The 23,786-nt window shown below is 48.6% G+C and overlaps 1 protein-coding gene across 7 annotated transcripts in view; it reads right to left on the reverse strand.

The window, feature by feature from the left end:
- Positions 1-23,786, reverse strand: part of LOC140386579 (transmembrane protein 198-like) — a 325,956-nt gene that overhangs the window by 70,084 nt on the left and 232,086 nt on the right. For 3 of the 7 annotated variants that reach the window (XM_072469077.1, XM_072469044.1, XM_072469059.1), the window contains one exon: positions 12,941-13,023. The exons of the other annotated variants lie outside the window; for them this stretch is intronic. The gene's annotated coding sequence lies outside the window, so the exon portion shown is untranslated. The remainder of the gene's footprint in view (positions 1-12,940; positions 13,024-23,786) is intronic. 7 annotated transcript variants of the gene reach the window in all.

Below are 23,786 nucleotides of genomic sequence, written 5' to 3' on the forward strand. Positions count from 1 at the left end.
CAGTATTCTGGGGTAGATCCCATCAGGCCCTGGGGACTTATCTACCGTAATATTTTTTAAGACACCCAACACCTCGTCTTTTTGGATCACAATGTGACCCAGGCTATCTACACCCCCTTCTCCAGACTCAACATCTACCAATTCCTTCTCTTTGGTGAATACTGATGCAAAGTATTCATTTAGTACCTCGCCCATTTCCTCTGGCTCCACACATAGATTCCCTTGCCTATCCTTCAGTGGGCCAACCCTTTCCCTGGCTACCCTCTTGCTTTTTATGTACGTGTAAAAAGCCTTGGGATTTTCCTTAACCCTATTTGCCAATGACTTTTCGTGACCCCTTCTAGCCCTCCTGACTCCTTGCTTAAGTTCCTTCCTACTTTCCTTATATTCCACGCAGGCTTCGTCTGTTCCCAGCCTTTTAGCCCTGACAAATGCCTCCTTTTTCTTTTTGACGAGGCCTACAATATCACTCATCATCCAAGGTTCCTGAAAATTGCCGTATTTATCTTTCTTCCTCACAGGAACATGCCGGTCCTGTATTCCTTTCAACTGACACTTGAAAGCCTCCCACATGTCAGATGTTGATTTGCCCTCAAACATCCGCCCCCAATCTATGTTCTTCAGTTCCCGCCTAATATTGTTATAATTAGCCTTCCCCCAATTTAGCACATTCATCCTCAGACCACTCTTATCCTTGTCCACCAGTACTTTAAAACTTACTGAATTGTGGTCACTGTTATCAAAATGCTCCCCTACTGAAACATCTACCACCTGGCCGGGCTCAGTCCCCAATACCAGGTCCAGTACCGCCCCTTCCCTAGTTGGACTGTCTACATATTGTTTTAAGAAGCCCTCCTGGATGCTCATTACAAACTACGCCCCGTCTAAGCCCCTGGCAATAAGTGAGTCCCAGTCAATATTGGGGAAGTTGAAGTCTCCCATCACCACAATACTCAGTTACAGTGGGGTATTGATTTAGAGACATTCATTGATGTTCAGTTACAGTGCAGTATTGATTTAGAGACAATCCCTGATGTTCAGTTACAGTGGAGTATTGATTTAGAGACATTCCCTGATGTTCAGTTACAGCGGAGTATTGATTTAGAGACACTCCCTGATGTTCATTTACAGTGGAGTATTGATTTAGAGACATTCCCTGATGTTCAGTTACAGCGGAGTATTGATTTAGAGACATTCCCTGATGTTCAGTTACAGTGGAGTATTGATTTAGAGACATTCCCTGATGTTCAGTTACAGCGGGGTATTGATTTCGAGACATTCATTGATGTTCATTTACAGTGGAGTATTGATTTAGAGACATTGCCTGATGTTCAGTTACAGCGGAGTATTGATATAGAGAAATTTCCTGATGTTCAGTTACAGCGGAGTATTGATTTAGAGACATTCCCTGATGTTCAGTTACAGTGGAGTATTGATTTAGAGACATTCCCTGATGTTCAGTTACAGTGGGGTATTGATTTAGAGACGTTCATTTACAGTGGAGTATTGATTTAGAGACATTCCCTGATGTTCAGTTACAGCGGAGTATTGATTTAGAGACACTCCCTGATGTTCATTTACAGTGGAGTATTGATTTAGAGACATTCCCTGATGTTCAGTTGCAGTAGAGTATTGATTCAGAGACAATCGCTGATGTTCAGTTACAGTGGGGTATTGATTTAGAGACATTCCCTGATGTTCAGTTACAGTGGAGTATTGATTTAGAGACATTCCCTGATGTTCAGTTACAGCGGAGTATTGATTTAGAGACACTCCCTGATGTTCATTTACAGTGGAGTATTGATTTAGAGACATTCCCTGATGTTCCGTTACAGCGGAGTATTGATTTAGAGACATTCCCTGATGTTCAGTTGCAGTAGAGTATTGATTCAGAGACAATCGCTGATGTTCAGTTAGTGGTGTACTGATTTAGAGACATTCACTGATGTTCAGTTACAGTGCAGTATTGATTTAGAGACATTCCCTGATGTTCAGTTACAGTGGAGTATTGATTTAGAGACACTCCCTTATGTTCAGTTACAGTGGGGTATTGATTTAGAGACATTCCCTGATGTTCAGTTACAGTGGAGTATTGATTTAGAGACATTCCCTGATGTTCAGTTACAGCGGAGTATTGATTTAGAGACATTCCCTGATGTTCAATTACAGTGGTGTACTGATTTAGAGACATTCCCTGATGTTCAGTTAGTGGTGTACTGATTTAGAGACATTCACTGATGTTCAGTTACAGTGCAGTATTGATTTAGAGACATTCCCTGATGTTCAGTTACAGTGGGGTATTGATTTAGAGACATTCCCTGATGTTCAATTACAGTGGTGTACTGATTTAGAGACATTCCCTGATGTTCAGTTAGTGGTGTACTGATTTAGAGACATTCACTGATGTTCAGTTACAGTGCAGTATTGATTTAGAGACATTCCCTGATGTTCAGTTACAGTGGGTACTTATTCTGAGCTAAGATAAAACCGCCGCGAATAATAGTTTGCGGAAAACTAAAATTCCGACAGCTGCTTAAACCATTACTGCTACATATCTGATTCATGTTTAATTAAACATTATACAACCAAATTTATGCAGATGGAACAATGAAGCAATTAATTTATAATGAGCTTTCCTCTCAACAAATGTTCTGACAATAACAGATTCGTATTTCAGCCTGTAAACACTCTGTGGTATTTCCAACATTTCCCCTTGAAATCCTGTCAGAATTCTGGAGAAGTACCTGAGGGTGTTTACTGTGTTTACAGGGGCTCTCTGAAAGCCTGTTCGTTTTTACAGGGACGCCTCTGGGAAGCGTAGTCACTGTTGCAATGTAAGAAATGCGGCAGTCAGTCCGCGCACAGCAAGGTCCCACAATCAGAAATGCGATATGGGGCCAGGCAATGTCAGTTCAGGTGGAGCTCGGTCAGGTTTTAAGGAGAGGAGGTTAGGGAATACCAGCACTCTCAGCCTAGATAGCTGAAGCTGAGGCTTCCAATGGCGGGGCGAAGGAATTCTGGGCTGGGCCAGAAGTCATTGCCAGTGAGTGTGGTGGAAGTAGAGACAGACCCATCAATGATTACAAAAGGGAATTGGATGGGCACTTGAGGGAAATAAACCTACAGGGCTCCAGCGATAGAGTGGGGGAATGGGACTGACTGTACATCAAGCTGAGGGACTGAATGGCCTCCTCGTATTCCATAAGGACTCAGTGGCAATCTGCTGACACTGGCTAAGAGCTAAACAGGACACGAGCGAGAACTCCTTTGCACTGTGAAACTCTGCCGTGGAATCTTTTATGTCCACCTTCTCAAGGGTGATCACAGATGAACAATGAACGTTGACCTTGCCGTTGACGCCCACATCCCATGACAGAGGGGGCCTCGGGTTTGGCATCACATTCCGATAGAAGGCAGCGGGAGTCTCTGTTGTTGTTACATGGCCACCTTTGTGCTCCGTCTTGGAGCACCCGTTGAAAGGAGTTATTGGAGTAAGCCCCAACACGATCGTGGCCTCAATGCAGATCATGAAGGCGATTCAACACAAAGAAACAAACATTTCCGCAATGGGTGCCGAGGATCTGGAGTGCGCCAAGGGAGAGTGTGGTGAAGGCAGAGTCAATTGAGACTTACAAAGTAGAATTTGATCTTTATTGGAAAAAGTAAAAAATTGGAGGGCTATCGGAAAGGCTGAGTTGGTGTCAAAATGGGCCAATTGGCCTCCTTCTGTTCTGTAACCATTCTATGATTAACCCAATGGGTTGAATTTTGGCTGACACTCCTATTGTTGGACGTCTTTCAGGTATATCACCATGACATCACTTGGAAGGAAATGTGTCATGTGATCCGGTCTTAGTTTCACTTTTGCTTTGAGCAGAGGACACACACAGCTCTGATGCCTTCAAGCTTTCTACCTAATTAATAATCTTTGCAATAATCTTTACTATTGTCACAAGTAGGCTTAGATTAACACTGCAATGAAGCTACTGTGAAAAGCTCCTAGTCGCCACACTCCGGCGCCTGTTCGGGTACACTGAGGGAGAATTCAGAATGTGCAATTCACCTAACGGCACGTCTTTCGGGACTTGTGGGAGGAAACCGGAGCCCCCGGAGGAAATCCACGCAGACACAGGGAGAACGTGCAGACTCTGCACAGACAGTGACTCAAGCCAGGAATCGAACTGGGACCCTGGCGCTGTGAAGCAACAGTGCTAACCACTGTGCTACCGTGCTGCCCAATTATTACTGTTCTCAATGTGCCTTGTCTTAACAAATAAACGCACACCGTATTTATCAAATTCCATGGAAGTGATTGGTGCCTTATAAGGTCGATAATTTGTTCTAATTGTTATAATTACACGGCAGCTCCCATGGTACTGGACAGGCATGAAGGTTGTGAGGTTCTTTCCAGTTTGTGACTGACACATGCCTGGGAATGATGGATCCCTGACCTTCAAAGCCTTTGCCTAACTGTGTTGTGGCGATGCCGGCGTTGGACTGGGGTGAGCACAGTAAGAAGTCTTACACCACCAGGTTAAAGTCCAACAGGTTTGTTTCGATGTCACTTTGCCTAACTGGACTGACTGTTTATGAGAGGCTGTAAGCACTTCTTACAACACGGAGACAAGGAACATAGAGACAGGAAGAAGCCATTCAAACTCTGTTCTGACAGTCAGTGATATCGTGGCCGATCATTGTCTCAACTGCGTCCACCTAGCTTGCTTCCGTAATCCCGAATAACCCCGACCCAACAGCTATCCATCGATCTCAGTTTGAAATTTTTCAACATCAATTGGAGGAGTGAGTTGTTGATTTCCACTCTCCTTTGTGTGAAGAAGTGCTGACCCCTGAATTGACCTGCCTCTAACTTGAAGGTTCTCTACCTCCTTGTTCTGGGCACCCGTCCTACCAGAAGAAATAGTTTATCTCGATCGACCTCATGAATCTATGAATCTCTTGAACCATCTTAAATGCCTCGATTAGATCACCCACTAATCAAAAAGTCATAAAGCTTCAGAAGGGGACTACTGACCTTTTTCACCAATTACCTTCAATCTTATACTCAAGGGAACGCCAGCCTGTCCTCATATTTTAACCCTTTTAGCCCTAGAACCCTCTCAAGGATGCTTTTGATTTACCCATGTCTGGGAACAAGCAATCTCCCACCTTTAAACTCTTGGGGCGGAATTCTCCGCAATCGGCGCTATGTCCGCCGACCGGTGCCAAAAATGGCGCAAATCAGTCCGGCATCGCGCCGCCCCAAAGGTGCGTCGGACTGATTTCATCCCGCCAGCTGGCAGGAAAGGCCTTCGGTGCCCCGCCAGCTGGCGCGAGACTGACTTTGCCGGGCGGCGCATGCGCGGGAGCGTCAGCGGCCGCTCACGGCATCCCCACGCATGCGCAGTGGAGGGGGTCTCTTCCACCTCCGCCATGGTGGAGACCATGGTGAAGGCGGGAAAGAGTGCCCCCACGGCACAGGCCCGCCCGCGGATCGGTGGGTCCCGATCGCGGGCCAGGCCACCTTGGGGGCACCCCCCCGGGGCCAGATCGCCCCGCACCCCCTCTCAGGACCCCGGAGCCCGCCCGCGCCGCCTTGTCCCGCCGGTAAGAGAGGTGGTTTAATCCACGCCGGCGGGACAGGCATTCCAGCAGCGGGGGGGGGGGGGGGGGGGGCCGCCAACCGGCACGGCGCGATTCCCGCCCCGCCGAATATCCGGTGCCGGAGAATTTGGCAACCGGCGGGGGGTCGGAGAATCCCGCCCTTGGTCTGGATGGGCTGTGATCAGTAGAAAGATGAATGTATTTGAATAATACTCCCAACATGTCAAAGAACCACAGAATTTACGGTGCAGAAGGAGGCCATTCGGCCCATTGAGTCTGCACCGGCCCTTGGAAAGAGCACCCTACCTAAGCCCACACCTCCACCCTATCCCCGCAACCCCACCCAAACGTTTTGGACACGAAGGGTAATTTAGAATGGCCAATCCACCTAACTTGCACATCTTTGGACTTGTCCTTGCATGGAGACAATGTTCGGCTGGCTCAGCATTTGAAAATATTCCGTTTTGAAAGGCAGCCACTGTTGGTTGCACAACATAGCAGCCAATTTGCAAGCAGCACCTCAAGGGGACATGGTGCTGAGCTGGTAATCACAGAGCTTTAACAGTGCAAAATGGCCCTTTGTGCCTGCGAAAGAGCACCGTACCTTTCATTTTATAATCTTTATTATTGTCACAAGTAGGCTTACAAGAAGTTACGGTGAAAATCCCCTAGTTGCCACACTCCGGCACCTGTTCGGGTACACAAGAGGGAGAATTCAGAATGTCCAATTCGCCTAACAAGCACGTCTTTCGGGACTTGTGGGAGGAAACCGGAGCGCCCGGAGGAAACCCACGCAGACACGGGGAGAACGCGCAGACTCCGCACAGACAGTGACCCAAGCCGGGAATCGAACCCGGGTCCCTGGCGCTGTGAAGCAACAGTGCTAACCACTGTATTACCGTGTCATCCACTCCCGCCCACTACCATGGCCCCGTAACCTAACCGACACATCCTCGGACACTAAGGGGCAATTTAGCATGCCAATCCAACTTTCATTCGGTGAATGAGATCATCGCGATAGATGGGAAGCGAGAAAATAGCTGCTGCTTTAAATCTCAGGGATGACACATTGCACCTGCATTAACAGTGACAACCATGATTCGATATCAAGAGAATAATAACAGCTTGAGAAATCTCCTCGCGTTAAAACTGTAGTTAAGCCGGTGTGATTAATCGCATTACATTGTGCGCCTCCCCTCATCCTCCCTCACGCCTCCCCTCATCCTCCCTCACGCCTCCCCTCATCCTCCCTCACAAGTGCCCAGAAATAGGAGCGGTCTAATTTCTCTGCAGTGGGGAATTTTAAAAATTGAAACATTCGGGGACCCGGAGCCATTGTGGGCCAATGGGTGCAGGCACTGGCTGCCCCCCCCCCCCCCCCCCCCCCCCGGAAAGGATCGCTGCACATCCCCGTTCAGTCTTATCCTGCCAACGACTGTTTGGAATATTGATGCATTAGTCTCCGATTCCGGAGTCGAGCTGAATTCACACTGATCTCGGAACACTTGGCGCACACTACGAACACGCAGCCTCTGATCACACAGGTCTCCCCGCAACGCCTCCCACACGACTGTCAGAACCTCTTTCCTTTTGCAACACCAAAGGCAGCAGGCTACAATTAGCACTTCAGTAGTTTCTGGGTAATTAATGGTTCTTCTTCCGCAACATTCAAATACCTACACCGGAATTATGCGCTAATTAATTTTAAATAGCTGCACAGCCACTTGAAACAACACTTCCCCGACTCTGTTACATACATGGGCAGGCTAAAATAAGCGTGAAAGAAATTGCTGATAATGCTGCAAACATATTCAGGCAAACTTCTGCTCCCGCAACAGAACGGCTGTGGCTTGAGAACGTATTCCTAATTGGGCCGATTGTGTTCAATCAAAATAGATCAAACTCCCTGAGCTATTATGTAGGATCTTTACTTTTTTATTCTTCTGTGGGATGTGGGTCGCCAGCTGGGCCAGCATTTGTTGCCCATCCCTAATTACCCTCGGACTGAGTGGCTCGTTGGAGCGTTCAGGGCTGATCACTCTGCTCGTCTGAAATCACCTGATCGCATGAGGATGATTACTTTGATTTGATTTATTGTCACATGTGCCAAATACAGTGAAAAGTATTTTTCTGCGGCCGAGGAACATACACAGTACATACATCGTAGACAAAAAGATTAATCGACAGAGAACATTGACAAATGGTACATCGACAAACAGTGATTGGTTACAGTGCGGAACAAGGGGCCAAACAAAGCAAATACATGAGCAAGAGCAGCATAGGGCGTCGTGAATAGTGTTCTCACAGGGAACAGATCAGTCCGAGGGGGAGTCGTTGAGGAGTCTGGTAGCTGTGGGGAAGAAGCTGTTCCTATGTCTGGATGTGCAGGTCTTCAGACTTCTGTACCTTCTGCCTGATGGAAGGGTCTGGAAGAAGGCAATGTCTGGGTGGGAGGGGTCTCTGATAATGCTGACTGCCATCCTGAGGCAGCGGGAGGTGTAGACAGAATCAGGGTGGCAAGCGTCTGTGATATGTTGGACTGAGTTCACCGATTTACTTTCCTAAAGGACATTAATGAACCAGCTGAATTTTTTTACAATTCTAAATTCTGTTAATTGAATTTAAATTGCACCAGCTTTGAACCTTTGCCCCCAGGCCGTTAGTCTGATCTGCCGGTCCGGTGATGTGACCACGATGCCACCGGCGGCCCTCAATCGCTGCACATCCCCGTTCAGTCTCATCCTACAGAACTGCGATGAGAAGAAAGACAGTAGCAAAGGTGGACAAACAGACGGAAAGAACAAACTTGTATTTTGTAGCTTTCTCGCCTGCAAGTCAGAAGGTTGTGTGTTCAAGTCCCTGCTCCAGACACTTGAACACAAAATCGAGGCTGACTCCAGTGCGGTGCGAATGGACACAGATGGCGACTAGGGGCTTTTCACAGTAACTTCATTGCAGTGTTTTAAAAAATAAATTTAGAGTCCCCAATTCATTTTTTCCAATTAAGGGGTAATTTAGCGCGGCAAATCCACCTACCCTGCACATCTTTTGGGTTGTGGGGCGAAATCCGTGAGGCAGCAGTGCTAACCACTGCACCACCGTGCTGCCCATCATTGCAGTGTTAATGTAAGCCTACTTGTGACAATAAAGATAAACAAAAAAAACGCTTGGTCAAAGTTGGAGGGTTTAAGGGATGTCTTAGAAGGCAGGAAAGGTGGAAAGGTTTAGAGAGCAAATTCCGGAGCTCAGGGATGACATACGCTTCGTCCACCCCTCTCCTTCTCTGAACTTGGGATATGGTACCCAAGTGGTTCTGGTATGACTCATAAGCTGGGGGGGTGGGGGGGGGGGGGGGGGGAATTAGTCCATAGCAAATTTGAAAATGAATTAATTGGAGAGTTGTGGACTAGTAATGTGTTAGCTATTGAGCCCAGAAGCATCTCCAGGGTAGCCATGTGCACCTGAGGGATGGGAGGAGTCAGAGAGGAGCTTCCCAGTTCCTCAAAATTGGCCTGGATTTTTATCTGGCATTTCAGCTCTCTCAGGAGTCCAGGTGGTCCTGGGTGGAGTGCGAGAGCGCGTGTATATTATGACACACAGCCTGTCCGCCTGACTACAAGACACAAGTCAGGAGCGTGATGGAATACCCCCCCATTTGCCTGGGGGAGTCCAGCTCCTACAACACTAAAGAATCTCGACACCATCCAGGAAAAAGCAACCCGCTTGCTTGACAGCCCATTCACCACCTTCACCATTCACTCCCACCACACAGTGGCAGCAGTGTGTGCCATCTGTACGATACACTGAAGTAACTCAACAAGGCTCCTTCGACAGCACCTCCCAAGCCTGCGGCCTCTACCACTTGGAAGGGCAAGGACAGCAGATGCATATGAACACCATCACCTGAAAGTTCCCCTCCAAGCCACACACCATCCTGCCTTGAAAATAGGTCGCTGTCCCTTCAGCATCACTGGGCCAAAATCCTGGTACTTCCTCCCTAACAGCACCGTGGGTGTGCCTACACCACATGGTTTGCAATGGTTCAAGAAGCCGGCTCAACACCAACTTCTAGGGCAACAAATGCTGACCTCGCCAGCGATGGCCATATGGCTGTGAAAAAACACACCAGGAAACACAGTGATGCGGGTCAGGCTTGACAGATCTTTTTGCTGCCCACCATTATTTGTGTGTTAGTAATTGGGGTAAAACTCCAACTGTTTCAGCATAGTCCTTCAGGGAAAGAGGAAACTCCATCTCCACCTGGTCCGGCCTAGGGACGCCAGTCTCTTACCACATGGCAACTCCTAATGTCCACAAGCCAACGAGGGCAGGGCATTAAATGTTGGTCCTTCAGGTGTCACTCACATCCCCATGGCCAATATATAAGAAAACAAATATGATTTTTGTAAAACGTCTGCCTGAAACAATGCTTCAAGCTGAATGAACAATTTGTTGTCGAGTCAGAAATTAACACTGGATGGGTGGCAAGGTGGCACAATGATTAGCGCTGCGGGTGAACTCCTCCTCATCATGTGCCAGGCTCAGCTTAATTCAGTTTAAGGTGGTGCATCGGGCGCACACAACGGTGGCAAGAATGAGTACGTTTTTTGGGGTGGAGGACAGGTGCCCGAGATGTGCAGGGAGTCCGGCGAACCATGCCCATATGTTTTGGGCATGCCTGGCGCTTAAAGAATTCTGGCAGGGGTTTGCGAGGGTGATGTCCAGGATTTTGGACATCACCTGTCCAACAGTAGCGATATTTGGGGTGTCGGAGGATCCGGGAGTGCAGGAAGCGAAAGAGGCCGAGGTTCTGGCCTTTGCCTCCCTGGTAGCCCGGAGACGGATCTTGCTAATGTGGAGGGACTCGGAACCCCCGAGTGTGGAGACCTGGGTTAGCGATATGGCGGGGTTCCTCAGCCTGGAGCGAATGAAGTTCGCCTTGAGAGGGTCCTTGATGGGGTTCTCCCAGCGGTGGCAACCTTTTCTTGACTTTCTAGGGGAGCAGTAATTGGCAGCAGCAGCAGCAGTCTGGCGGGGATTGGGGGGGGGGGGGGGGGGGGGGGAGGAACTGTTGATACAGTGTAAGTTTTATAGGAAGACAACACCCACCTTGTTTTGTTTAATAATTCTTGTTTATTTTTATTATTATTTGTACTTCTATTTTTGTGATGTAAAAACGTTGGTTGGAAAAGCTTTAATAAAACATTTAGTTAAAAAAAAAAACAAATGGTTAGCGCTGCTACCTCAAGGCGCTGAGGCCCCGGGTCCGATCCCAGCCCCGGGTCACTGTCCGTGTGGAGTTTGCTCATTCTCCCCGTGTCTGCGCGGGTCTCACCCCCAAAACCCAAAGATGTGCAGGGTAGGTGGATTGGCCACACTAAATTGCCCTTTAATTGGTAAATTAAAAAAAAATTAAGGTTGGATGTCAGTTATGACACACGCTTGCCACCCCCACATTGATTCTGTCTACACCTCCCGCTGCCTCAGGGAGGCAGATAGCATTATCAGAGACCCCTCCCACCCAGGCTTTGCCCTCTTCCAGACCCTTCCATCAGGCAGAAGATACAGAAGTCTGAAGACCCGCACATCCAGACATAGGAACAGCTTCTTCCCCACAGCTACAAGACTCCTCAACGACTCCCCCTCGGACTGATCTGTTCCCTGTAAGAACACTATTCACGACGCCCTATGCTGCTCTTGCTCACGTATTTGCTTTGTTTGGCCCCTTGTTCCGCACTGTAACCAATCACTGTTTGTCGATGTATCATTTGTCAATGTTCTCTGTTGATTATTCTCATGTCTACTATGTACGTACTGTGTACGTTCCCTCGGCCGCAGAAAGATACTTTTCACTGTACTTCGGTACATGTGACAATAAGTCAAATCAAAACAAATCAAAATGATGACAGGTCGATGGAATGAGGTTCATTAGTAATTTTCAGACGGCAATTGAATAAATACTTGAAGGAGAAAAATTTGCTGGGTTATGGGGAAAGAGATTGGGACTTTTTCAGTTGGCTAACAAAGGAAAAAAGGGCCGAATGTTTCTTTCTGTGAAGGTTCTGGCCAAGATGCTCCAGCGTCCCGGTCAAGTGTTGACGCCGGCGTAAACGCCGGAATGGTGTACGCCGGCGTCAACGGGCCTCTCGGCCCAGCAATTCTCCGGTTTTTGGGGGGCTCGCACGCCGCCGGAGTGCTGCGCGCTGATCCGGCGGCGGAAGGCGGCCCTGCATGCGCACAATGGCCGACTCCACGCCAGCGCATGCGCATGGCTGCCGTCTCTGCGCAGGCGCGGAGCAACATTTCGGGGACCAAGCAGCGGGCCCGCGTGGAAGGAAGTAGGCCCCCTCCAGATCGGGCCACCCGCCGATCGGAAGCCCCCGACCGCGGGCCTGGACCCCGTGGAGGCCTCCCCCCGGAGTAAGATCCCCCCCCACACCCCCACCAGGACGTCCACAGCGGCCACGGGTCCGACCTCCCGCCGGGTGGTGCCAGGTTTGAACCACGCCAGCGGGACTCGGCGGGAGTTTGGCCCGTCGCCCACGGGGAATCCCCAACCGGTGCCACGGCGACCGGGCATCGTGGCGGAAATCTCACGCGCCCCCCCCCCCCCCGGGCGATTTACTGACCCGGCGCGGGATGGGTGAATCCCGGCCTCTGTTTTTCCCTGTCACGTTTTGGACCAAGAACTGAGCCCTTTTTGCCGAGGGATTTGATCAAAATTGGCCAAGGGTCTTCCAGAGTGGTTGGCCAATGCGAACCGATTGAATATCCTTCGCTGGGCAACATGTCACCTGGGATTCAGCACGTAGGGCAGCACGGTAGCACAGTGGTTAGCACTGTTGCTTCACAGCTCCAGCGACCCGGGTTCGATTCCTGGCTTGGGTCACTGTGCGGAGGCTGCACGTTCTCTCCGTGACTGCGTGGGTTTCCTCCGGGTGCTCCGGTTTCCTCCCACAAGTCCCGAAGACGTGCTGTTAGGTGAATTGGACATTCTGAATTCTCCTCTGCGTACCCAAACAGGCGACTAGGGGCTTTTAACAGTAACCTCATTACAGTGTTAATGTAAGCCTACTTGTGACAATAAAGATTATTATTATGCCCTGTTTAGAAGACCCAGACTATCTAATCATGTTGACAAGAAAGAATGATCTGGCAGCAAAGAAGACCAGCCCTGCTCCTTCCCCAGACCTGGGCCTGAGCCAGGGCTAAGCTCACTCGACACTTTTTGCCTCCTTCCCTTTATTCCCCCATCGGACCTCCCAGTCCCTGAGATGGTTCAAGGACACCCGGCCCTGTTCTAAAACTCCAGCACTGAGAAAACAGAGGAACAACTCACCGACTACTTATCCTTTGCCTCTAATCAGATCATCAGCCTCCAATGTCCAACATCCCATCGGTAGCTGGCGTTGGAAACGGTTCCTGTTGAGGAGAAGCGGGTCGAACAATAAGGACACATCACCCAGTGCATTACACAGCTCAGTCCCAAACCTGTCGCTCGCTTTACTGTGTTACATAGATACATAGAAGATAGGAGCAGGAGGAGGCCTTTTGGCCCTTCGAGCCTGCTCCGCCATTCATCACGATCATAGCTCATCATCCAACTCAATAGCCTAATCTTGCTTTCTCCCCATAGCCTTTGATCCCATTCTCCCCAAGTGCTATATCCAGCCGCCTCTTGAATATATTCAAAGTTTTAGCATCAGCTACTTCCTGTGGTAATGAATTTCACAAGCTCACCATTCCCGTAACAGCCTCCCCGAACAGGCACCGGAATGTGGCGACTGGGGGCTTTTCACAGTAATTTCATTCGAAGCCTACTTGTGACAATAAGCGATTTTCATTTCATTTCATTCTTTGTGTGAAGAAATGTCTCCTCATCTCTGTCCGAAATGGTTTACCCTGAATCCTCAGACTGTGACCCCTGGTTCTGGACACACACATCATTTCTGAGCATCTGGAAAGACACTGCTTGATTAGGGATAGTCAGCACGGATTTGTGAGGGGTAGGTCTTGCCTTACAAATCTTATTGAATTCTTTGAGGAGGTGACCAAGCATGTGGATGAAGGTAAAGCAGTGGATGTAGTGTACATGGATTTTAGTAAGGCATTTGATAAGGTTCCCATGGTAGGCTTCTGCAGAAAGTAAGGAGGCATGGGATAGTGGGAAATTTGGCCAGTTGGATAACGAACTGGCTAACCCATAGAAGTCAGAGAGTGGTGGTGGATGGCAAATATTCAGCCTGGATCCCAGTTACCAGTGGCGTACCGCAGGGATCAGTTCTGGGTCCTCTGCTGTTTGTGATTTTCATTAATGACTTGGATGAGGGAGTTGAAGTGTGGGTCAGTAAATTTGCAGACGATACGAAGATTGGTGGAGTTGTGGATAGTAAGGAGGGCTGTTGTCGGCTGCAAAGAGACATAGATAGGATGCAGAGCTGGGCTGAGAAGTGGCAGATGGAGTTTAACCCTGAAAAGTGTGAGGTTGTCCATTTTGGAAGGACAAATATGAATGCGGAATACAGGGTTAACGGTAGAGTTCTTGGCAATGTGGAGGAGCAGAGAGATCTTGGGGTCTATGTTCATACATCTTTGAAAGTTGCCACTCAAGTGGATAGAGCTGTGAAGAAGGCCTATGGTGTGCTCGCGTTCATTAACAGAGGGATTGAATTTAAGAGCCGTGAGGTGATGATGCAGCTGTACAAAACTTTGGTAAGGCCACATTTGGAGTACTGTGTACAGTTCTGGTCACCTCATTTTAGGAAGGATGTGGAAGTTTTCGAAAAGGTGCAAAGAAGATTTACCAGGATGTTACCTGGAATGGAGAGTAGGTCTTACGAGGAAAGGTTGAGGGTGCTAGGCCTTTTCTCATTAGAACGGAGAAGGATGAGGGGCGACTTGATAGAGGTTTATAAGATGATCAGGGGAATAGATAGAGTAGACAGTCAGAGACTTTTTCCCCGGGTGGAACAAACCATTACAAGGGGACATAAATTTAAGGTGAAAGGTGGAAGATGTAGGAGGGATATCAGAGGTAGGTTCTTTACCCAGAGAGTAGTGGGGCCATGGAATGCACTGCCTGTGGAAGTAGTTGAATCGGAAACATTAGGGACCTTCAAGCAGCTATTGGATAGGTACATGGATTACGGTAAAATGATATAGTGTAGATTTATTTGTTCTAAAGGGCAGCACGGTAGCATTGTGGATAGCACAATTGCTTCACAGCTCCAGGGTCCCAGGTTCGATTCCGGCTTGGGTCGCTGTCTGTGCGGAGTCTGCACGTCCTCCCCGTGTCTGCGTGGGTTTCCTCCGGGTGCTCCGGTTTCCTCCCACAGTCCGGGGATGTGCAGGGTAGGTGGATTGGCCATGGTGGATTGCCCTTGGTGCCCGGGATTGCCCTTGGTGTTGGGTGGAGGTGTTGGGTTTGGGTGGGGTGCTCTTTATGGGCCGGTGCAGACTCGGGGGGGCCGAATGGCCTCCTTCTGCACTGTAAATTCAATGATAATCTATGATTAATTTAGGACAAAGGTTCGGCACAACATCGTGGGCCGAAGGGCCAGTTCTGTGCTGTATTTTCTATGTTCTATTAGTAACATCTTCCCTGCATCTACCTTGTCTAGTCCTGTTAGAATTTTATAAGCCTCTATGAGATCCCCACTCATTCTTCTGAACTCCAGCGAGAACAATCCCAACTGAGTCAATCACTCCCTTGGCTCGGTGGGGATCCCCGAGGTGGAGGGTTGTGGGGTCGAGTGCGGCTCCAGGGATCTGTGCCCAAAGATCTGGGCTGACACTCTCGGCTCTGGTACTGAGGGAGTGCTGCAGCCCCACCGATGCTTCTTATAAAGATCCTACAGCCACTATTTTGAAGAAGAGCAGTGATGATCTCCCCGGCGTCCTTGAACAATATTTATCCCTCAATCGACAGCACAAAAAGTCCAGTTATCTGCTCATGATCACTTTGCTCTTTGGATCGGATTGCAGTGGATTGGATTGGATTCTGTTTATTGTCACGTGTACTGAGGTACAGTGAAAAGTATTTTTCTGCAAGCAGCTCAAACAGATCATTTCGTACATGAAAAGAAAATGTGTAATAGGGCAACACAAGGTACACAATGTAACTACATAAGCACCGGCATCGGGTGAAGCATACAGGGTGTAGTGTTAATCAGGTCAGTCCATAAGAGGGTCATTTAGGAGTCTGGTAACAGCGGGGAAGAAGCTGTTTTTGAGTCTGTTCGTACGTGTTCTCAGACTTTTGTATCTCCTGCCCGATGGAAGAAGTTGGAAGAGTGAGTAAGCCGGGTGGGAGGGGTCTTTGATTATGCTGCCCGCTTTCCCCAGGCAGCGGGAGGTGTAGATGGAGTCAATGGATGGGAGGCGGGTTCGTGTGATGGACTGGGCTGTGTTCATGACTCTCTGAAGTTTCTTGCGGTCCTGGGCTGAACAGTTGCCATACCAGGCTGTGATGCAGCCCGATAGGATGCTTTCTATGGTTCATCTGTAAAAGTTGGTAAGAGTCAATGTGGACATGCCGAATTTCCTTAGTTTCCTGAGGAAGTATAGGCGCTGTTGTGCTTTCTTGGTGGTAGCGTTGACGTGGGTGGACCAGGACAGATTGTTGGTGATGTGCACCCCTAGGAATTTGAAGCTGTCAACCATCTCTACCTCGGCACCATTGATACTGACAGGGGTGTGGACAGTACTTTGCTTCAAACAAAGAACAAAGAACAAAGAAATGTACAGCACAGGAACAGGCCCTTCGGCCCTCCAAGCCCGTGCCGACCATACTGCCCGACTAAACTACAATCTTCTACACTTCCTGGGTCCGTATCCTTCTATTCCCATCCTATTCATATATTTGTCAAGATGCCCCTTAAATGTCCCTATCGTCCCTGCCTCCACTACCTCCTCCGGTAGTGAGTTCCAGGCACCCACTACCCTCTGCGTAAAAAACTTGCCTCGTACATCTACTCTAAACTTTGCCCCTCTCATCTTAAACCTATGCCCCCTAGTAATTGACCCCTCTACCCTGGGGAAAAGCCTCTGACTATCCACTCTATCTATGCCCCTCATAATTTTGTATACCTCTATCAGGTCGCCCCTCAACCTCCTTCGTTCCAGTGAGAACAAACCGAGTTTATTCAATCGCTCCTCATAGCTTATGCCCTCCATACCAGGCAACATTCTGGTAAATCTCTTCTGCACCCTCTCTAAAGCCTCCACATCCTTCTGGTAGTGTGGCGACCAGAATTGAACACTATACTCCAAGTGTGGCCTAACTAAGGTTCTAAAGCTTCAGCTTCAGCTTCAGCTTCCTGAAGTCAATGACCAGCATTGTGGGATCTTGCTGTGCACAAATTGTCTGCCATGTTTCCTACATTACAACAATGAGTACACTTGATTAACAAAAAGTGCTTCACTGGCTGTAAAGTGCTTTGGGTCATGCGGAGGATGTCAAAGGCACTGCAGAAGTGGAATTATTTCATTCTCGCCTGAAAACCTCCAATCTTAAAACTTCTCCAACATTTGTCACTTCTGGTGAAGGGTTAATGGCTCGAATATGAACCAGGGGTATAGGTGTACAAAGGTGAAGTTCAGAACATAGAACATTACAGCGCAGTACAGGCCCTTCGGCCCTCGATGTTGCGCCGACCTGTGAAACCACTCTAAAGCCCATCTACACTATTCCCTTATTGTCCATATGTCTATCCAATGACCATTTGAATTCCCTAAGTGTTGGCGAGTCCACTACTGTTGCAGGCAGGGCATTCCACGTCCTTACTACTCTCTGAGTAAGGAACCTACCTCTGACATCTGTCCTCCCCTCAATTTAAAGCTATGTCCCCTCATGCTAGACATCACCATCCAAGGAAAAAGGCTCTCACTGTCCACCCTATCCAATCCTCTGATCATCTTGTATGCCTCAATTAAGTTACCTCTTAACCTTCTTCTCTCTAATGAAAACAGCCTCAAGTCCCTCAGCCTTTCCTCATAAGATATTCCCTCCATACCAGGCAACATTCTGGTAAATCTCCTCTGCACCCTTTCCAATGCTTCCACATCCTTCCGATAATGCGGCGACCAGAATTGCACGCAATACTCCAAATGCGGCCGCACCAGAGTTTTGTACAGCTGCAACATGACCTCATGGCTCCGAAACTCAATCCCTCTACCCATAAAAGCTAACACACCGTACGCCTTCTTAACAACCCTCTCAACCTGGGTGGCAACTTTCAGAGATCTATGTACATGGACACCGAGATCTCTCTGCTCATCCACACTGCCAAGAACCTTACCATTAGCCCAGTATTCTGTATTCCTGTTATTCCCTCCAAAATAAATCACCTCACACTTTTCTGCATTAAACTCCATTTGCCACCTCTCAGCCCAGCGCTGCAGCTTATCTATGTCCCTCTGTAACTTGTAACAACCTTCCGCACTGTCCACAACTCCACCGACTTTAGTGTCATCTGCAAATTTACTCACCCATCCTTCTACGCCCTCCTCCAGGTCATTTATAAAAATGACAAACAGCAGTGGTCCCAAAACAGATCCTGTGGTACACCACTAGTAAATGGACTCCAGTCTGTACATTTCCCATCAACCACCATCCTTTGTCTTCTTCCAGCTAGCCAATTTCTGATCCAAACTGCTAAATCACCCTGAATCCCATGCCTCCGTATTTTCTGCAGTAGCTTACCGTGGGGAGCCTTATCAATCGCTTTACTGAAATCCATATACACCACATCAACTGCTTTACCCTCATCCATCTGCTTGGTCACCTTCTCAAAAAACTCAATAAGGTTTGTGAGGCACGACCTACCCTTCACAAAACTGTGTTGACTATCTCTAATCAAATTATTCCTTTCCAGATGATTATACATCCTATCTCTTATAAACCTTTCCAAGACTTTGCCCACAACAGAAGTAAGGCTCACTGGTCTATAGTTACCGGGGTTGTCTCTACTCCTTTTCTTGAACAAGGGGACAACATTTGCTATCCTCTAGTCTTCTGGCACTATTCCTGTAGACAAAGATGACTTAAAGATCAAAGCCAAAGGCTCAGCAATCTCCTCCGTAGTTTCCCAGAGAATCCTAGGATAAATCCCATCCGGCCCAGGAGTCTTATCTATTTTCACACTTTCTAGAATTGCTAACAGCTCCTCCTTATGAACCTCAAGCCCTTCTAGTCTAGTAGCCTGAATCTCAGTATTCTCCTCGACAACATTGTCTTTTTCCTGTGTGAATACTGACAAAAAATATTCATTTAGCACCTCTCCTATCTCCTCGGACTCCACGCACAACGTCCCACTACTGTCCTTGACTGGCCCTACTCTTACCCTAGTCATTCTTTTATTCCTGACATATCTATAGAAAGCTTGAGGGTTATCCTTGATCCTACCTGCCAAAGACTTCTCATGTCCCCTCCTAGCTCTCTCTTTAGGTTCTTCCTAGCTAACTTGTAACTCTTGAGCGTCCAAACTGAACCTTCATGTCTCATCTTTACATAAGCCTCCTTCTTCCTCTTGACAAGTGTTTCGACTGCTTTAGTAAACCACGGTTCCCTCGCTCGACCACTTCCTTCCTGCCTGACAGGTGCATACTTATCAAGGACATGCAGTAGCTGTTCCTTGAACAAGCTCCACATTTCCATTGTGCCCATTCCCTGCAGTTTTCCTCTCCATCCGATGCATCCTAAGCCTTGCCTCATCGCATCATAATTGCCTTTCCCCCAGATATAACTCTTGCCCTGCGGTATATACCTATCCCTTTCCATCACTAAAGTAAACGTAATCGAATTATGGTCACTATCACCAAAGTGGTGGCCAAAGATTAGCCATGATATCATTGAATGGCAACGTGTTGGGGGTGGGGGCGAAGATGGTGGCATTCATGTCAAGAGGGCTAGAATACAAGACCAGGGATGTTTTTCTGAGGCTGTATAAGGCTCTGGTCAGACCCCATTTGGAGTATTGTGAGCAGTTCTGGGCTCCGTATCCAAGGAAGGATATGCTGGCCTTGGAAAGGGTCCAGAGGACGGTCACAAGAATGATCCCTGGAATGAAGAACTTGTCGTATGAGGAACGTTTGAGGACCCTGGGTCTGTACTCGTTGGAGTTTAGAAGGATGAGGGGGGACCTTATTGAAACTTACAGGTTACTGCGAGGCCTGGATTGAGTGGACGTGGAGAGGATGTTTCCACTTGTAGGAAAAACCAGGGGCTGGTTTAGCACAGGGCTAAATCGCTGGCTTTGAAAGCAGACGAAGGCAGGCCAGCAGCATGGTTCAATTCCCGTACCAGCCTCCCCGAACAGGTGCCGGAATGTGGCGACTAGGGGCTTTTCACAGTAACTTAATTTGAAGCCTACTTGTGACAATAAGCAATTTCCATTTCCAGAACCAGAGGACACAATCTCAGACTAAAGGGACGATCCTTTAAAACAGAGATGAGGAGGAATTTCTTCAGCCAGAGGGTGGTGAATCTGTGGAACTCTTTGCCGCAGAAGGCTGTGGAGGCCAAATCACTGAGTGTCTTTCAGACAGAGGTAGATAGGTTCCTGATTAATAAGGGGATCAGGGGTTATGGGGAGAAGGCTAGAGAATGGGGATGAGAAAAATATCAGCCATGATTGAATGGTGGAGCAGACTCTGTCATAATATCCACTCATGTATATAATGAGATGCAGACAGGCAGTGATTGACACATAGGATGACCAGTCAGCATACAACACAGCACAGCCAATCACCAGACAGGACACTACCACTATAAAGACAGAGGGCACTAGGTTTCCCGCTCTCTCGGGACCCAGCCAGTGAGACAGTCAGGGTCCACGAGCTAGCAAGCACAAATTAGCTCGCTAGTAAGTCTGGTCAGGCTACTGCAAGGTCTCCAGTCAGATCAGTACAGTGCCGACCCATAGCTGAATATGTATATCAGTTGTATCGTTGAATAAAACAGTGTTGGATCTTCTCCTGTGTTAGACTTCTGTTTCTAACTTCCATGCATCGAGTGCAGTCCACATCGAACCAACCTGCCTAACATATCAGGCTCGATGGGCCGAATGGCCTAATTCTGCTCCTATGTATTATAGTCTTATGGTACAACCAAACCGTCCCTGTAACACAGTAATCAGAACCATACGCAGTACTCCAGATAGGGCCTAACTAGTGTTTTATACAAAACAGCCTCCCACATCTCATGCCAAAAGATAAATCGCAACCAAAAGAGATCTGATATTCTATGCCAATAAGGGCAAGTGTATAGGAACAGAAAATGCAGGAACATTTCTGCAAGTCTGGCAGCATCTGTGGAGACAGAAACAGAATTAAGGTTTTGAGTCCGTATGACCATCCTACAGAAGGCAAGGCGGATGGATGGTGACTCCCCTGTTTATATCTGAAGCTGCTGCCTGGGAAAGAGCAAAGTTACGTGAGTGATTCATTGGAATAAAACTCTCCTGGTCATTTGAATCTGAGCTGCGAGACTCAAACTTCTGGCACTCCACGCTACTTATCCAAGACTAACATGCGCCGCGAGGTTAGGGATGGTGCTGCTTGGAAATAGATGGAGAACCAAGTCCCATAGCCACGTGATTCCCGGTGCTCGCACTGCCGGGAAACACATGGCGATACAGCATGACTCGCGTTGTACAAGGGGCCCGAGCGGCCACCCAGTTTTGAACTCCCCCATGTTGTGCATATTGTTGCAAGGGATCACGCCGCCGTTTTTAAATGGAGTCCCGATCTCCAAGACCTCCAAAGTGACCCCGGACCTCCCCTCCCATCCCAAACCCACTATAGGAGGGTCCCTGGCCCCCCTCGCAATGCCCCAACACCCACGCAGGCCATCAACGGCCCAATCGCATGTGCGCAAAAGATGCCAACCTGGCAATGCCCATGCCAGCTTGCAATGCCACCTAGGCACCGTGGCAGTGCCAGGCTGGCACCCAGGTGGCACCATCCTGCCCAAATGGGCATGCAGCTGAGGGCCACCGATCCACCGGGAGACCCCCACGAGTGCCATCCCATTTGCGGGGACCAGTACTGAACAGCCTCACCCGAGGTCTCCGAGGCGATTGGATTGACTCTCAGAGCCTCAGGTACCGTGGGAATCCGCAGATAAGAGTGAGACTAGCTGTCCCGTTCCAATATGCAGATTTGCCAAAAAGTGATCCACCCGGGAAGATCCTGGGAGCGGGGTCTCCCGGCTGTCGTTGGCCATGCTGTGTCAAGGCGAGCTGCTTTTCTGGAGCAGCGTGGCCACTGGAGTGCCATAGCTCGTCCAGATCAGATACAGCAGCAGTGGACACAGAGTGAGGTTCATACTGCGCACTGCCACTGGTACCATGGAGGTGCACAATGCTCAGAGACACTTGCGACTCCTCAATCACTGATACAGTCCGTGCCCATAAGCAGCAAGATCTGGACAACATTCAGGTTTGGACGGAGAAGTGGTGATTAACATTGGCGCCAGGCAGTGGTAGCACTGCAGTCTCACGGAGGTCCCAGGTTCGATCCCGGCTCTGGGTCACGGTCCATGTGGAGTTTGTACATTCTCCCCGTGTTTGCATGGGTTTCGCTAACACAACCCAAAGATGTGCAAGGTAGGTGGACTGGCCACGCTAAATTGCCCCTTCATTGGAAAAACTGAATTGGGTACTCCAAATTTAAAAAATAAACATTGGTGTCAGGCAATGACCATCTCCGAAAAGAGAGAATCCAACAATCGCCCCTTAATATTCAACGGCATTACCATCACTGAATCCCCCACTATCAACATCCTGGGGGTTACCATTGACCAGAAACCGAACTGGACTTGCCATACAAATACTGTGGCTACAAGAGCAAGTCAAAGGCTAGGAATCCTACAGCGAGTAACTCACCTCCTGACTCCCCAAAGCCTGTCCACTATCTACACGGTCACACAGGGGCTGGTTTAGCACAGGGGGCTAAATAGCTGGCTTGTAAAGCAGACCAAGCAGGCCAGCAGCGCGGGTTCAATTCCCGTACCAGCCTCCCCGAACAGGTGCCGGAATGTGGTCTTGAGGGGCTTTTCACAGTAACTTCATTTGAAGCCTACTTGTGACAATAAGCGATTTTCATTTCATTTCATTCTCAGTCGGTAGAACTGTTGCTTCACAGCCCCTGGGTCTCAGGTTCGATTCCTGGCTTGAGTCACTGTCTGTGCGGAGTCTGCACGTTCTCCCCGTGACTGCGTGGGTTTCCTCCGGGTGCTCTGGTTTTCTCCCACAAGTCCCGAAAGACGTGCTGTTAGGGAATTTAGACATTCTGAATTCTCCCTCGGTGTACCAGAACAGGTGCCAGAATGTGGCGACTTGGGGCTTTTCACAGTAACTACATTGCAGTGTTAATGCAAGCCAACTTGTGACAATAAACATTATTATTACAAGGCACAAGTCAGGAGTGTGATGGAATACTCTCCACTTGCCTGGATGACTGCAGCTCCAACAACTCTCAAGAAGCTCAACACCATCCAGGACAAAGCAACCCCCCTTCCACAAACATTCAAACCCTCCACCAACAAACAATGGCAGCCGTGTGTAGCATCTACAAGATGCACTGTAGCAACTCACCAAGGTTCCTTAGACAACACCATCCAAACCCACGACCATCTAGAAGGACAAGAGCAGCAGATACCTGGGAACCCCACCACCTGGAGGTTCCCCTCCAAGGCACTCACCCACCCTGACTGGGTGGGAAATATATCGGCCGCTCCTTCACTGTCGCTGGGGCAACATCCTGGAGCTCCCTCCCTCCCAGCACTGTGGGTTTACCTACACCACATAGACTGCAGTGGTTCAAGAAAGCAGTCTCCTTCTCAAGGGGATTTAGGGATGGGCAATGAATGCTGGCTTAGCCAACAAACCTCACAACCCTGGAGCAAAAAAATATATATTAATTTGAATTGATTCCACTGGTTGAAATGTCACAGGCTGAAGAATTTCCGATCTCGTGTCACAAAGAGCCTTGTACCAATAGTTAAATATCAGAATAAACGGAGGCTGACCGAGCCCAAACACTCAGCGAGAGCCCTGTCCTCACAACCTTTGTAAGTGACACTCGAGGGTTTCAATTACTGCCGCAATAGCTCTACTTAACAGGGCACCAGTTACACATTAACATCACTGAGAGATCTTAAAGAGTCTACAGTCCCTGCAGAT

This window comes from Scyliorhinus torazame, chromosome 2 (genome assembly GCF_047496885.1).
Source record: "Scyliorhinus torazame isolate Kashiwa2021f chromosome 2, sScyTor2.1, whole genome shotgun sequence".
Classification (NCBI taxonomy): domain Eukaryota; kingdom Metazoa; phylum Chordata; class Chondrichthyes; order Carcharhiniformes; family Scyliorhinidae; genus Scyliorhinus; species Scyliorhinus torazame.